This window comes from Stegodyphus dumicola, chromosome 4 (genome assembly GCF_044657685.1).
Source record: "Stegodyphus dumicola isolate Sdum_Otavi_A_Nest chromosome 4, ASM4465768v1".
Lineage (NCBI taxonomy): Eukaryota > Metazoa > Arthropoda > Arachnida > Araneae > Eresidae > Stegodyphus > Stegodyphus dumicola.
The window spans coordinates 212,983,288-213,000,720 of NC_140771.1; the positions used below are offsets into that span (position 1 = coordinate 212,983,288).

General features: G+C 33.6%; 1 long non-coding RNA gene across 4 annotated transcripts in view; it reads left to right on the forward strand.

Moving 5' to 3' along the window:
- Positions 1-16,592, forward strand: part of LOC118191799 (uncharacterized) — a 77,758-nt gene extending 61,166 nt beyond the window's left edge. For 3 of the 4 annotated variants that reach the window (XR_004758670.2, XR_004758669.2, XR_015040542.1), the window contains exons 2-3: positions 10,317-10,465; positions 16,370-16,592. This is a non-coding gene — a long non-coding RNA (uncharacterized LOC118191799). Of the gene's footprint in view, positions 1-10,076; positions 10,137-10,316; positions 10,466-16,369 lie in introns of those variants that run through there. The other variant, XR_004758668.2, reaches the window with a different exon arrangement.
- Positions 16,593-17,433: the final 841 nt, after the last annotated feature.

Consider the following 17,433-nt stretch of genomic DNA (forward strand, 5'->3'; position numbering starts at 1 on the left):
ACGAAACACGTGATCCTTACCTTCAACACGCCTGATCTGCCTAAGAATATTAAGGCCGGATATCTAAATATTCCTGTAAGACCTTATATTCCAAGCCCTATGCGATGTTTCCAATGCCAGCGTTTCGGCCATTCTAAGACGTCTTGTCGTGGCAGCCTCACGTGCTCCCGATGCTCACAGATTGGCCACGATTCTGATAATTGTACCGCTGTGCCTTTGTGTATAAATTGCAAGGGTGACCACCCAGCATTTTCTCGCTTGTGACCAAAATGGAAATCGGAAAAAGAAATCCAGACTACAAAAGTTACAAGGAACATCTCTTACGCCGAAGCCAGAAGACTAGTCCAGAGCACACAGCTTCGACCAAATACATCATACGCCAGTGCTGTTAAATCATCTCGTACAGTTGCCACCCAAACATCAATAGGCACACAGACCCTACCAAATAAAACCCAACCGTCTACATCCAACAAGAAAAAGGAAAATGCAACCCATATAGTACAAAAAAAAGAAACAGTTATTCAAAGTAAGCCCAAAACTGCCACACAAAAAATATCAAATAAAAATAGAAGTCGCAGCAATAGCTCTCTTGATGAGATGATTTCTGAATCTGCGGATTCAGACTTTATGGAAGTGGAAGAGGGTCTGGAAGTTCCCAGGCATCTACTTCCACGAAAAACAAAAGAACAGCACAGGAAAAACAAAAGCCATTCATAATGGCCACCCTCGTGTCATGGAACTGTCGCGGTTTCCACCGAAATTTGCTAGACATCAAATCTATAATTAATGTGTATCATCCTGTATGCTTTGCAATACAGGAAACAAATCTAAAACCAGAACAACAGGCAAAACTTCGGAGATTTTCTCTCGTCAGGAAGGATAACCTTGCAGGTGAGCATGCCAGTGGAGGTGTATGTCTCCTCACCTCACTGGACTATCCCTCAAGTTCCTTTCCTTTGACGACTTCTCTCCAAGTTGTCGTTGTACAAGTAAACTTTCATATTGTATTTTCAGTCGTTTCTCTTTATTTGCCTCCTAATGAGCACATTGATCAGCAAGGTTTAAATGATCTGAGCCTTTCATAATAATAGGAGATTTTAACAGCCATAGTCCGCTCTGGGGTAGTAAAGATACAAATTGCCGTGGAAGACAAATTGAGCAGATGATCGAAGATCATAGCCTTTGTCTCTTGAATAATGGGCAGAATACTTACTTCCATGAGCCTTCAAGGACATTCCAAGCTCTCGACCTTGCCATCTGTTCACCATCTCTGCTGCCATTTTGCACTTTTAGTGTGGTAAATGATCTTTACAACAGCGATCACTATCCCATTTTTATATCTCTTGCACGAAGAGGAGCAAACCCCATGTCGAGATCCCCTCGATTCATACTCGATAGGGCAGACTGGGAACTCTTCTCTTCCATTGCAGAGCTCACAGATGAAATGGTAGAAGATGCGCATATCGATGATGCTGTTGAAGCTGTTACAAATACTATTATTGAGGCAGCTATGCTTTCCATTCCTAGAACATCAGGAAAAATACTGAAATATTCGAAACCGTGGTGGAATCGCGATTGTCATGAAGCACTGAAAAAACAGAAAAAAGCATGGGGTATTTTTCGTAGATATCCTACTCTGCGAAACCTCATTGCATTTAAAAGAGCCAAAGCAAATGTACGAAAAGTAAGGAGGCAGAGCCAAAGGAATTCCTGGATTTCATATGTGTCGTCAATAACATCCTCCACGCGTAATAAGCGGGTTTGGGAAAGAGTTCGAAAAGCATGCGGGATATATAAAGACCACTCACTTTCCTTTTGGAAAAAGATGGCCGAGTGATTAGCTCCATAGAAGAAATTGCGAATACTATCGGGGAGACATTTGCTGCCGTTTCTTCCAGCAGAAACTATTCACCTGCATTTCTCTCTATCAAGCAGCACTCTGAAATAAATCCCATTGCATTCAACTCGTCCAAATCTGAGCCTTACAATAGAGCATTTACTATGCTGGAATTAAAGAGAGCTTTATTGCAGACACATAGGTCTTCTCCGGGTCTTGATGGCGTGAATTACGAAATGCTAAAACATCTGTCCTATAAGTCACTGACTGCCGTCCTCACTCTTTACAATAGAGTGTGGAAGGAGGGTATTTTTCCCAGTGCGTGGAGGAGAGCTGTTGTAATTCCTATTGCTAAGCCAGGGAAAGATCCAAGGAATCCATCGAACTATCGGCCAATTGCCCTTACGAGTTGCGTATGCAAACTGTTTGAAAAGATGGTAAACAGCCGCCTAGTCTACTTCTTGGAAAAGAATGATATTATATCGCCTTATCAGAGCGGTTTTCGAAAGGGAAGAACAACTGTAGATAACATGCTCCTCTTAGAGACATCTATTCGAAAAGCATTTGTAAGAAGAAGCCACCTTGTCTCGATATTTTTCGACATTGAAAAAGCTTATGATAAGGTATGGAGATACGGTATACTTCGCGATCTTCATGAAAGTGGCTTGCGCGGCAACCTACCAATTTTCATTCAAAATTTCTTGAACACTAGAACTTTTCAAGTAAGAATTGGCTCTGTTCTGTCAGATGTTTTTGAACAGGAAGAGGGTGTGCCTCAAGGCTGTGTGCTCAGTGTAACCCTGTTTAGTTTAAAAATAAACTCTGTACTAAAAGAACTTCCTCCCACCATCTTGGGATCTCTATATGTTGATGATCTGCAGATTAGCTGTCGAGGGGCAGACATGAGATACGTACAGAGGCAATTGCAGATGGCTCTGAATAACATCCAAGAATAGTCAAACAAACAGGGATTTACTTTTTCCAAACAGAAAACTGTGTGTGTTCACTTTTGTAGGAAGCGAGGTCTCCATCCTGAGCCTGAGTTATATCTGAATGGTACAATTATTCCAGTTACGCCCGAAGTAAAATTTTTAGGAGTGACGTTCGACCGAAAATTGACCTTCCTTTCTCATGTTTTAAACCTGAGAAAGAAGTGTCTAAAAACACTAAATATTTTAAAAGTGTTGGCGAACACCTCCTGGGGTGCAGAGCGTTGCTCCATGCTTCGCATTTACAGAGCGCTCGTCCGCTCTAAACTAGACTATGCCTCAGTTGTTTATGGATCCGCTCGGCCATCAGTATTGTTAAAACTGGATCCTGTTCACCATCAAGCTCTGCGGATTTGTTCAGGAGCTTTCAGGACCTCTCGCGTCCAGAGCCTGTACGTTGACTGTAACGAACCATCACTTTATCTGAGGCGTGAGCAATTGTCCCTCTTGCAATATTTTAATATTCTATCCCAATAAGCTTTGCTTACTCGATGATGCGTGTAACGTTTTATTTGAAACGCGTCCATCCTGCGTTCCTACCTTTGCTTTAAGAGTTCGCCCTGTCATTGAGGAACATTCCCTCTCTGATATGCGCCCCCAAGCAGTACAGATTTTCGAAATTCCACCTTGGGAAAATTCACGGATCCAGCTTCTTGATGTTTTCAAACATCACGTGAAGGCAAGCACAAACGAGATCGTTTACAAACAACTCTTCCCTGAACACAGGCACAAATATAGCAGTTATTATCCGATATATACAGATGGATCCAAGTCAAATGATCATGTTGGGATGGCGTTTGTATTTGAAGATTACATAGAGGGCAGAAGCCTGCACCATGCTTTCTCAGTCCTAATATCTGAATTAACTGCAATATATTATGGTCTTTTGTACATCTCGAAGCTCTGCCACAAAAAGTTCATAGTTTATACAGACTCGTATAGTGCTCTGAAATCTTTGGAAGCTTTTCCTAACACTCAGAATCCTGTGGTAGTGGATGTTCTCAAAATTCATATAAACTTAACGATTCGAGGATATGAAATCCTGTACTGCTGGGTTCCTGGACATGCTGGAATAAAGGGAAATGAGCTTGCAGATATCGCAGCCAAATCTACTGTTGAACTACTTTAGTCGCCTTATCCCTTTTAGAGATATCTGCTGTGTCATCAAGGGATAGGTCCGAAAAAAATGGCAGCAAATTTGGGATGTTCAGCTTCAAAACAAGTTAAAACAAGTAAAACCTAGAATTGAGCATTGGGAATCTACCAAACATCGTAAGGAGGAAGTTCTTTTGACTCGCCTCAGAATTGGTCACACTAGAGTGACACATAGCTACCTTTTAAAAGCTGAGAATGAGCCTGTTTGTTCAAATTGTAATATTTGTCTATCTGTCCGACATATTTTAATTGAGTGTCCATATTTTAATAATCTTCATCAGAAATGTTTTAATGGCTGTGACTTACCTCTCGACCGTTTAATCGGAAGAGAGGTCAATTGTAATTTATTTTATTATTTAAAAGAGACTGGCTTTTATTACCAATGTAATTTGTTTTGAAGACTGTGTCTTGAATTTTAATGTGTGCTTTTAATTTGTGTTTATATGACTTCATCCTCTGGATTTGGTACATTTATCTACTTGTTTTTATTTATTGAATTTTAATGTCATCAATTTTAATCATCCCATCTTGTGTTTGGCGCGTCATAATCATCTCTGGTTTTTGCGCCATAATTACTGACTCACTCACTGACTCACCCGTATACGTAAAAATTTAGCGCTTTTTATATCATTAAAGCAAGGCGTATATCTTGAAAGAAAATTAACACAAAAAAGATAAAACTGAAAGCGTTTCTTTATGTGATATACATTCTCGTTCTCTTTGGTAATAAAAACTATCAGAGCTGTGCCTAAGATGTAATTGACCTATCGCTTATGTCTTGAAAATTACAGCAAGACTCTTTTATTTAACTCAGACAAAAGGTAATAAAAGACACGTCTTGTGCTTACAGAACTAGCCAGCATTTATGGTTGAACTCGAAAACGTAATGAATTGTAATTATACTAACTAAGCTAACCGAAAAGGCCACGCAGATACAATAAGCGCAAGTTGGCTCAAAACCCTAATTGGTATGACACGCCAAATGGAGAGAATATCGCCGTAGATAAACTGCTCTCGAAAGAATAAACTAGCAAACATGGCCTTCAGCAAGCGGAACATGCTCTGATTATACATCTAAAAACCTTCCTTTAAATGCCCTCTCTTTTCTGCTTCATTTGAATACGCATGAACTAAAAATTAGCATGCTAGCAAGAGTATGGAAAGCGAGAAAGACAGAGAAGCTAATTAACTTAAAACAACTGGATAATGAAACTAAACGTATACTCTACAGCGAAATAATTTAATCAGAAAACAGATTTAAAGAAAAAAAACTTTTCTCCTTGCCGAAGAAAGAGATCTGTTTTTGTGAAGTTTAGAATATCAGTTCAGATATCAAAGCACAAAAAATATAATAAATAAATAAAACAAGTTTCTAAATGGGCTTAAAATAAATAATTAAGTATATGTAAAAATAAAATGCAATTGTTAAATGTTTCCAAGTGCTCAACACTACTTTTTTAGAAGTATAATACTCTTATTTCATTGTAGAAGCTTGTAGAAAAATACTGAAAAACATGAGTCGGTAATGATAACGAACCAAAAATAAATATATTTTTTTTCCTAGCTATGCCGTTACAAGCAGATGATGAAATCTTTTTATGTCTTAAATACAGTATTCGATTTTAATACAGTTTTTGTGGAAGTTCAGAAGGCTATTATAAAAGAGAGTTTCAAACTTTAACGATGGGTAACTTCATCCTTCAGAAAGAGTTAATTAGAAATGCATAGGTTTCGATAATATAGTAGGGTTCAAGAGGCATTCCGTATATGATCAAAAATAATTAAAAGAAACTCCTTTGGTAGAATAACATATGTTTATGTGATTCAATTTTACGGTCCACGTGTTCAACATCGTAGCAAAACACAAGTTTCGTTATGATTTTACACAACTTGGATGATCTGATAAATACAGATTTCGATGTTTCAAATGTGAATTTCGTAATATGTTGGCATAAAGTATGATTAACTCCTAAGAATTAAAAAGCATTCTTGCATTCCTTTTGGGAGAAGGGTAAGGTAAAGTACAAGAAATCAAATGCAAAAATAATTTTTCCCAGTAATATAAAATAGTTTCTTCTCGTGCATAACTTTTCATTTTTAATTCGTTATTTCATTTTAGAGTATCATCATCAACTTTCTATTATTCTTGTATTTTCCTCCTATTGTTATAGATAATTTTTCTCTGATTGAATTTTCTTTCTATTCCACTGTTGCATGTTACTCAAGGTATATGTGAAATGACATTGTCCATGATAGCTTGCCCACCAGCGGCCGAGCGGTAAAGTCGCTGAACACTGGTAGTTCGGTCCGAGGTTCGAATCCCGCGAACGGGCTGGCTGCATGGGTGTTTTCGTGGTTTTCCCCATGTGTAACGTGTATACGAGCCAGTTTCCCTTAGAAAGTCCTCCACGAAAGGCATCCCTCCTCTTAGGCAGATAGCCCTAGTGTGCTTTGCCATAATTAAATACACCGACACCGACACCATGATAGCTTAGTTTGTGTTGTCTGTTTAACATACAACCATCCGGCGAGATATTACATTTTGAATTTAGGCTATTAGAGGAAAGATACTTAAGTTTTCTTGATCAGAAATAGGTTTGTGTCATCCTCCAATGATATTATTTGTCACATTTCTTCCCCTTAAACACTATATTACTTTCTATCAAGCTGGTTCTACGAAGTGAATTTTTTCAGACAATTCAAGCTATCCAACAAGAAGCGACGGTCAGTTATGAACAGGTACGAAGCAATTATCCGTCTATAGCGCAACCTTGGTTGGCATTCTGCCAAAACTCATAGACTCGTCCAAAAGGACCGGTATTACTTGCTGCGACGTGAAAGGTCTTCTGTTCTCCGGAAGCGTAATGGCAAACTGCACATCCAGTTGATCAATGGTAAACGAATTGCGCATACTGCGCATGCCCAGAAGAGAATTTGGCGTAATTACGACTTTGGTACAATTTTAAAAGAACATAAATACAGTATGTGGTTGATATTCTGTTATCTGGGAGTAAACAGTTCGGGGTTTAAAACTTGTTAGGTTGTAAGTTTCTTTATTACTTAGAGGGTAATTATCGATTGTAAACTACTGAAATTTTTGTTTAAGAATGATTAACATTTTTGTTTAAGAATGAAACATTACAGGATATATTAGCTAAATCTTTACTGAATATACTTGTGAGGAATAAAAGCAATTGCGTATGGTAAATAACTATATGTTCCATTCGTGTATATACTTTAGCAAATTAAAGAATAAATCCAGTTTAAATTACTGAATTAAAGTCAAGGAAATTATTATAACTAACTGATATTAAATATAACGTTTATGAACAAAATAAACTGAAATGAAATGAAACAGAAGCAAATGCATTAAGCACAAATAAATTTCGGTAGTGTTGTAAATAGTCGATAAGACCTACATGATGAACAGGCTTGTGTAATGGTTGCTTATGCATAGTCGCCAGTATTTCCTGCCACGCCAACGGTACACCACTGAGCATGCGCATTAAACGGAATTCGTTAACATTGATCAACTCAATGTGCGGTTTGCCATTACGCTCTCCGAAAAGAACTATACTGGAGGAAAAGAAAGTCCCCCTCCTTCCACCCTATTTTGAGAATAATTCGGTCCGAATGGCGCATGCGTGTTTGCGCTCATGGTCGCAGATGAGGCGGTCGAACTATACCAATGTTTCCAGGAATGTCAGAATATTGGAATAAGTGTGTATGTTCCAGTGAATGGTCTTTCGAGAGTGCATTTCGTAATAATTTCGATATTTCAATTGGAACTAATTTGAAAACATTTCAGTGGATGTTTTTTGAACTTAGGAATATTTTCCTGTATATATGAATTTCACATAATAGGAATTCTGAGCTCTAAGAAATTTGGTAATGAAGGTTGCTTTTCTTTCCTCATGATTTATAAGTAAACATAAAACAAAATTGTAATTTCATAATTTTCAATCAATTGATTCTTGTAAGTCTAATACAAATAATATTTTTGAGTGAAATACACTCAGAGTCATAAAGCAAAAGTTCCTTTAAAATAAATCCAAGCAATTTAAAAACTTGAAAATCATAAAATATTTATAATTAAATAAACGCTGCAACAAGCTATTTCATTTGTATGAAGTAATGTTTGCAATGATAATCCATAACAGTAAGTCAGAGATGTCTCAAAGAAAACATTTCATGCCACTGACTGGCACCTTTTTTCTCCCAATTTTATCCGAACAGAATGGTGATCACACTAATCTCGATGTCACGTCCTCGCCAAAATCACTGTTTCCAAATAAATATGGTACTCAAGGTTCATTTCTACAGCAACAAAACAACTTAAAAAAATAGTTATTTTTAGCTTATATTATGTGTGTGTATCCTTATATATATAGAGAGAGAGGGAAAAAAGTGTGATAATCTTCCATCGCGTTTATGAAATCTTCGTTTATGAAATTGGTAACATTGTTTGATTTATAAGCAAACCTATCATATAGCTATATTATTTAATCTTCCGTGTATGTGTAATACTATAATTCGCATAACGAAAAGCATCGCTGCTATCACTCACAGAATTTTATTCTGAAGGGATGACCATTTGCTAAGTGAATTTGATCCGGTAAACTGTAAACATTTATCTGCGCTAGGAAATATATCTTTATTTGTAGACGTGCCAAAAATAAAAAAACAGTCAAAAGCACTCTGGATTCTTTTTTTTAACAAGTTATTTGCTACCTTTAATATTAAGATGGTAAATAGCAAAATCCTTCCTTGTTTACTCTATTTCTTTAAATGCTTATCTGTAACTTATTTTAAACTGTTCAGCTGAGCGAACACAGAACATTTATTTTTGTCAATAAGTTAAGTGTTGTATTTTGCGTAGAAAGAAATTTTATTAGTCCAATGGGACAGTTTGCCCAGAAAGACTATTAATTTCGTTTCGGCATTTTGCATTGGTTCACTATAAATGTCGGTTCACTTTTCAAATTGTTGCCGCCAAATATTAGAGCTCCGTGTTATATTTAATTAAATTAAATAATGAAGAATCTGCATAAATGTATGTATGTTTATCGCATTGTGATTTTGAATATTGAACGTTTCCACCCGAATATGGGCAACTGGAAGCCCAAATTTGGAATTTCGAATTTGTTTTATTATCTATTTCATATTTTGTAAAACGTTAACGAATTTTTGATTAAAAAACTTAATTATTTCAAAGCGAGCAATGGCAACAACGTACGGAAAAATCATTTTCATTTCCAGAGCGCGAGACTGTATCAGAAATTCTAAAGCTTTGTTCATTTTAAAATTATTTTGCGATATTTCTGTTGAAGGTAGCACACAAAACGTTAAAAAAACCTTTAGACGTAATGTAAAATCTGAAGGCTTTCAGATTTTTTTTTAATATATTATATCGAACAAGCTTGTGTGAGGGTACGTGGCTGCCACTAAATATCTTTTAACAACTTCGAAATAAAATTTAGTCATATAATTATGTTAAAATATCATATTTTAAAACGAATAAGTTTTTAAAACAGGCGGTGCTAAAAAATTAATAATAATATTGAAAGTGTTTTAGGTGTGAAGGATTCTAAATTAAACAATCATAAAGCGAGAAAAAAAAATTAATGGATCCGGCCAGAATGCCAAAATAAACAAATGCATCGCTCAGTGTTGGTTCACCTTCAGAACTCCGTTTTTGATTAGAAATAATTATCTCCAAACGGATATTTTCTGCACAAAACTGCGCATGCTGTTTTATGGGCTGTAATTAACGAAATGTATCTTGCACGCCTGTGGCTCAGAGCCACAAATGTATGTATACGGCATACCTAACAACTTCAATTCTTGTGTAGCTTAAAAAAATCTCTAGAAAAATATTTTATTTTACTTTGCCTGTACCATCTGGCAGTTTTGCATTATAAAGATATTATAGACTTATAGATCGGGAGAATTCTTTTTAGAAAATGCCGTCTGATTTTGAACTTCCAATCAACTAGTAAGTTCAAATCTTTCATAGGTTCATTGTTTCATACTTCCTTCCCGTAATCTCACCGTGCTATTACGTATACATATTTCATCATACGAAGCTGTCAACCTGATAAAACACACAACACGCGCTTTGGTGTACATCAGTGACGATCATCACGTCCTTCTAAGTAAGCTAGAAGTCTCATTTTGGCTCTGTCAAATGTGCACTTAAAGAGTGCAATACAATATTTTCTACATTTCAAAATTTTTATTAATTTTCGAGCATGCGCATAAAAAAAGTGCTATTTTGAAATAAGACGTGCAATTTTTAACAAAACTCGAGTTGATTTCTTGTCTTGCATTTATAGGTTTTATCTTATCTGCTGTCCAAGATTTTCCCAACAAGTCTAATATTGGCCATTATTGTACTCTTGAGTTATGCTGTAATTGGTTTCCGTTTCCTGTATGACGTCATAATCACGGGAAGGGGCATTGCTTGGATGTTTTATGGAACAAAGTATTTGTTTTTCTTTCTTCATTTCTTTATTTTTCTGTAAAATATAACTTTAAATTAAACTAATTTAAATCTAAAGAAAATCGGAACTTGATTAAAAACTGAATTTCAGCTACGAGCCTAAATAAATCTGAACAAACAAATGATAATTATCATTATAATTATATTTATGATAATTATCATAATAATTATATTTATGATAATTATCATTATAATTATATTATCATTATATATTACATTTTACGCTAAAAAATGTCTTTAAGAAAATTAAGAAATTAATTAAAATAGTAAAAATAAATTGTTAATATTTAGCGTTTCGCCATTTAAACCCAGTACTTTCTTGATTCAAGCTTTTTTCACCACCTGATCTACTGAAGCTAATAACTGGTTTAGGATATTTGCTTTAAAGATGAAACTCAGAATTTTAATCTTGAAAATATGACCTGGGTGTTATTAATACTCTAGGTACTTAATTTGCCAAGTTGCCCTCGTTGCACTTTTTTGATATATGAAATGAAACGTATCGTGATCAACTATAATGATGTAGAATTCCTAACGTTCATATTCTTCATTAATAAAAATGCATTATTAAGAATGGTCTCCAACTGGAATATAAATTCATTAGGATTTCTTTAATAGCTCAGTGGCATAGTCAGATTACTATTATCTAGTGAGGTTCATAAGTTGCCAAAGGGTTTTGTACACTCAAAGTTAAAAATTTGTGAATGTGATCTAGACGACGTGACATGAATATCGTTAGCATATCTGTTTATATAATCTGACCAATGCACCTTTCAGTTTATCACAGATTAAGAAATTCATGGTAAATATGTCTACAATAAGATTTCGTTTCAACAGAGCAAATAAATAATACACCACTTACTCGTTATTCAATGCCTGAAAACGAAACGAAATACAGAAGGAAAATTAAACAAAATTTAAAGCAAAATTCTTTTAAAACTTTAAAAATATTCCTCCATTAAATTAATAGATTGAATTTCCTTAATATATGCAGATTTTTATGCCATGTATTTCTATATTTCGAATCAATGTTAATATTCAAAGCATTCTTTCTCTTTCTTATTAATGGAGAGTTATTGTCAGCAGGATTTATTGTCTCATATTTTTTAAACTTTTCTATGTTTTGACATAATCATCTTTTGTTAATGCTATTCTTTCATAAATTAGTTGTTTCTAAACTAGTACTGCAGAAAAGCATGCCTTCTTTTTAATAAAAACAGGAAAAGAAAGGAATTGATTCAATAAGTCAAAAGTGATTTAAAATCTTGAATTCTTATAAGTAAAATTGTTGAGGAGCTGAGCTGAAATTTTTGGAGCTGTTTAAGACCTAATTATTGAAACATTGCCATTTTAAATCAATTTAACTCGTGTATTTAAGATATGTAAGCTGAGTTTGAAATTTTGTGTTAATAAAAAATATTTTACATTTTGATTAATTTCTAAAAGCTACATTGAGTCACTGGAGATGCTAAAGATTTTTCTTGCTGCCAGAACTGTTCTGATTTCCTATTCTGTATTTTCTTTAATATGCCTTAGATTCCTTAGGTCCTTTCCTTAAATTCCTTAGGTCTGATAATTGAATAATCCAATCCAATAATCCAATCCTTAGGTCTGATAAGACTAGCCGTTAGGCCTAACCATTCAACCTCCTAACCATTTCAACCCATTTTATCCTCTTAAGTGCATGTTCCAGCCCTAAATTTATCATAGCCCACTGATTAAAGCCCCAATACATACGTTTTTAAGAATGTGATTTTGAGACTGATTTAAAGAATTTATGTCATTTTTTTAGTCACATCGAAATCACCAGGAAACAGTTTTTAAGAAAGGAATTTGGAATTCGCTTTTAATTTGACATGATAGCCTTTGTTCAACTCACTATAGGCCGCTCTTGTTTGTAAAAGTTTCTTTAGATCCGGTTTTCTTCCTTAAGGTCTTTCTTACACTGATATTTAAAAAAAATCACAAAAAATAGATTTCTTCGTGTCAACTAACTAATAATTTTTTCAAATGTTTTTCTGAAATGTTATGTAACGTTTAATATAACTGTCTTTATCTGCATATAATATTTCTCCGCGAATCAATGCGAGTTAAGAAATGTAAACTGCAACTAAAGCATTGCATGTGAATATCCTAAACATCTAATACTTTAAAACTAACAAAGTAATCCTGCTTGGAATCCTGCATGGTACATCTGCCGGCAAAAAAAGACGTGCCAAATAAATATGAAACAATCTTTTCCTGCGTTCTTTCGTTAAAAATCTGATGTCTACACCACATGACTTCCTTGTACGGAATATTAAATTATACGCAATTTTACTGCATTTCATTTAAACATATTGAATTAAAAGTTAACGAATTTTGAATTAAGTCTACTTCGTCCATAACGTATAAACCACAATAGAATAAATGCACTATTTAAAGTTCACTATATTTATTTACTATAGCGACACTTCGACGCTAGGTTCACTTAACAGTGTTACATCTCATTCATTTTATAACTCAGAGTCAACAAAAATTATATCATGTGAAGAATCACCACATGTTCTATTCAAATATTATAATAAATCTAAAACGATGTTTAAAAGAAATTAAACATTTTCACATAAAGAAACAGTTTTTCACATACGAAGTTTTTCACATAATGAAACAGTTTTCCAAACATAAAGAAACAGTTTTTCAAACATTAAGAAACAGTTTTTCACATAATGAAACAGTTTTTCACATAATGAAACAGTTTTTCAAACATAGAGAAACAGTTTTTCACAGCGGCGCTGAATGAGCATGCGCTACTAAGTAATTCAGTTCTCAATTCGCGGCGAGGCAAAAATACATAAAAATTCAAAATATTTTCATTAAAAATTGAAAAATACAGAAAAACATAAAACGCCAAGAATAGTTAAAATGATTAAAAAAACAATTTTTACTATTAAAATTACAGTTTCTACGCAAAAACAAGCTAATAACTTAAATGATAATTCCAGAATGAATTAAGCATAATGTAATACGCAATAAAAGAAGAAGACATTACTTTGTTGTTGTGAAGCTTAGTTTCTCTAGATTGGCAAGAAATCCCCTACTCTGCTAAATTTCAAATGTAAACAAATATGGCTGCCATGCTAAACATAATTTAGGCATAGTTTCACTTCAAAAAAACTTTTTAAATTGTTGATAATTCCACAATTATCTCCTTCAGGTTAACTAAAGGCATAAAAACCTTAACCAGAAGATAAGAACAACATAATTCAATCATTTTTAAAGCAAAAAATGCACAATTTACAAACATATAAGAATAAAGAAACTGAGCTCACTGAGCCGAGTAGCAGAGCGGATATATTTATACATATTATTTATATACTTTTGGTGCGTTCAACCAAATGGGAGGTGCACATCTACATATTATAGGAGTCCTATATACGAAATTTCAACATTCTGAGGCTACACATTTTTTGAGTTACGCGAGATACATACGTACGTACAGACGCCGCGAAAAAAACCTTTTCAGAATTCATTTTAAATCAGTTTTATAATTTTGGGGGGGGGGAAAGAGTCGTTTTTTATTCTGTCCTTAGGTACAGATGTCAAGCAAAAACATCGTTAACCCTTTCTGGCACACTACCTTTTAAAGTCGAAGTTTTGATTAAAAAAAAAAAAAAAAAAAAGGTAGGCAGTCTAATTAGGCCTAGAGGAGTACACAAGTAAAATTTTCTGAAGATAGCACTTATCGTTTTAATTCTGTGTGTGTGCCCAAAGTGACACACTGATTGAATAGAGCTTCGAAATGCTGAAACGAGCATTGTTGTCAATGAACTGACCGATGAGATGCGGAGAAACAAAGAATACAGACTCTCAGTTGTCCTAGATTATCGGTGAACCCAGTCTGGGCACACCTAGGTTTCGCCGTTTGATTTAGGCAAGATTTCAAGGTAAAAATTTAAAACTGCATACGATAGCGGTCAAAAATATTTTAATTGAAATATGATACCCGAAATTTTTCGCGATTACTTTTTATTTCGAACAAGGAAGTAAAACGAGGATGAATATTTTTAAAACCAAATTTAATTTTCCGAATGCTTTCATTTTTATTAAATTATTTATTTGTTCTTCATTCAGTCATATTTAAATACAAAGGTTATTTAATGTTGCCTTGCAAATTTTTTATTGCTCGTTAAAATATGAAGGACACCTTATGTTGTGAGACTATAATTGACGTACGTACCGTACGTTGTGAGACTACTAGTGTACATAACGTTTAGTACCGTTTTTTAGCCCATAATTTGAATATTTTTTAAACTTCATATGATTTAGTACTAATAACTAATGAACTATGTAAACTGTAATGGAAATCTAAGGTTCCCATGAAACATTCTGCGTGTGATATCAGCACATTTTACATCACTATGTGACTTGATAAGAAAAAACTTGATGAAATTATTTTTTCCTTCGTCACCTCATATTGCTTCATAGGCATAAACAGATTCACATAGTTTCATTTATGGGTGAGTGATGCACCGCACAGTTTTTTGTACATCTTGAATATTCTTAGACAAAGGAGAAGCGGAAAGACAGCTGTACACGGCTAGCAGCAAGGCGAAGTAAAAAAAAGAGGCTGCGCATTAGTAGCAGTGATATTTAAAGACTTGGTTCCTTTGTTTAAATTTCGAGCTCTGGGATTGAATGAAAGCCATCCGCAATGTAAGAGGATTACAGAAATGAATGAGTATGGACGAATTAATTTTGATAGACGAAGTTCATAAAAATTATTGCAAACAATTTAGAATAGAAAGGGGAAGATAAACCAAATTAAAATAAGGAGTTAAAAGGAAACTATTTCTAAATTAAAATTTGTAGTTTTCTTTATGCCTTTATTCTTTATTTCCTTATATACACTATATCCTATAAGCATATAGAAATTGCCAATCATTTTTATTATTTTGAAATATTAAATATGTAATATTTTTAATCGTATTTTAGAAATTTAACACTGTTTTTGAAAATGATTAAAATTTTATGGTATAAAAAGATTTAGTTTTTCATAATTATATTTAGTAAAATTAAGTAACGAATGAATTTGGAAAGACGTAGTCTATAAAAATTATTATAAAAAATGTAGAACAAACAGGAGAACTAACTAAATTAAAAAGACTATTGCTAAATTAAAATCAACAGTTTTCTTTAATAAAACAAAAAATTTATAAATTAGAAGAACAAAATTATACCATCGTGTAAAAGTTCCCTAAATTGAATTTAAAGAAGAGAAAATATTAAATTTCGTAACAAAGTAAAACATAAATTGAAAGGAAAATTTTATGGAAAAGAAGAAATTCGATCGATTAGCCCGACAGGATTTCAGTCTCTGCAGCAAAACAAATAATGCAGCACATTTTAAAAAAATTAAAATTAAAACAATGATAAAATACAAATTAGAAATATTTACAGAGGTCAGTTTAAATGTAAAACTTAAACTCCGTAAAATTTTTATCTAACGTATTTTGCCAAGTGGCTAGAAGCCTATAAAACAAATTTTGTAGTAAAATATCAAAAACTTTGAAATTCCACTCAAGCCTTCAATATAAAGTTGGAGAAAGAGAGAAACGTATTCATAAATCAAAATTAAAACAATAAGAAAAACTTCCTAGAATTTTTGAACGAAACAAAAGTGACGAAGCACTTTTCGGCCAAAATTTAAATGACTCAGTATTTCAGCTTTCAGACGTGAAGTCTGGAAAGTATGGAGCAAGATTGCCATTTCTTGTAAATACCAATATTTAATTTACATATCATAGAATTTTTTTGTTAGAGATATTATAGATTTTTATATTAGATCATTTATATTGGAGATTTAAGTATTTCCGTTTCCTTATTTCGAATGTTTTTAACTTTCAGGTACCTTATTGAAGTCTTAGAACAAAAAGATGAAAGTCCCGATAGGAATGCATTTTTTGATCCGCCAAGACAGAGATTTGATCGTAAATATTACAGAAGGCAAAGATGCATTGAACTTGAATCAGAATAAATGAAAATAGCTTAATATTTAGTGGTCTATAAGATATTCGCCAAATATTTCCTAAGAAATAATATAGATTAGCAATAAAATTTTCTTTTATTACTTTATTATGTTATTTAACACGTTTTCTATCGTTTCTATAGCGTATAAAAGTCCTCGAGAATTTCAACTTAATATTCACACTCAAACTCGGTTCTTAGTGCAGCATTTTCGGCGCCCATAGTAATCAATACAGCTGGCGCCTCATGATATTTCACACGACAATAATGAAAAAATAAATACAGCAACAATTTTTGTTAATTAATTTAAAATATAATATTTTCTACACTTGCAATCTATTATTAAATACATAAAAAAAATCCTGTCCGTTGAATCGACATTAGAAGAAAGCTTAGATGTTAGTGATGCATTCAACCTAGAAGACTTTTAAGATTTCATCCTTTATATAGCTTGATTTGATCCCTACTAAGGCTATCAGGTAACTTATCGCCGCCTTTATAAAAGTAACTTTTTTTTTTTTTTTAGTCCAAAGGGATTTGAATCCAGAAGGACTATTAGTTTCGTTTTGGCATTTTGCGTCGGACGGATAAATGTCGGTTCACTTTTCAAACTGTTGCCATAAAATGTTAGAGTCCTGCATTATATTTGAAGAAATTAAATAATGAAAATCTGCGTAAATGTATGTATATTTCTCACATTGTCATAAAATAACGGTACATAGAGTCATCGAATTTTGAATAACGTAATCCTCCAACGAATATGAGCATGTGGAAGACCAAATTTGAAATTTGAAATTTGTTTTATCATCGATTTCCTATTTTTTAAAACTTTGACGAATTTTTGATTAACAAATTCAAGGATTTCAAAGCGAGCAATGGCAACGTTGTGCAGAAAAATCATTTTTATCTCCAGCGCGTGAGTCTCTGTATCGGAAATTCTAAAG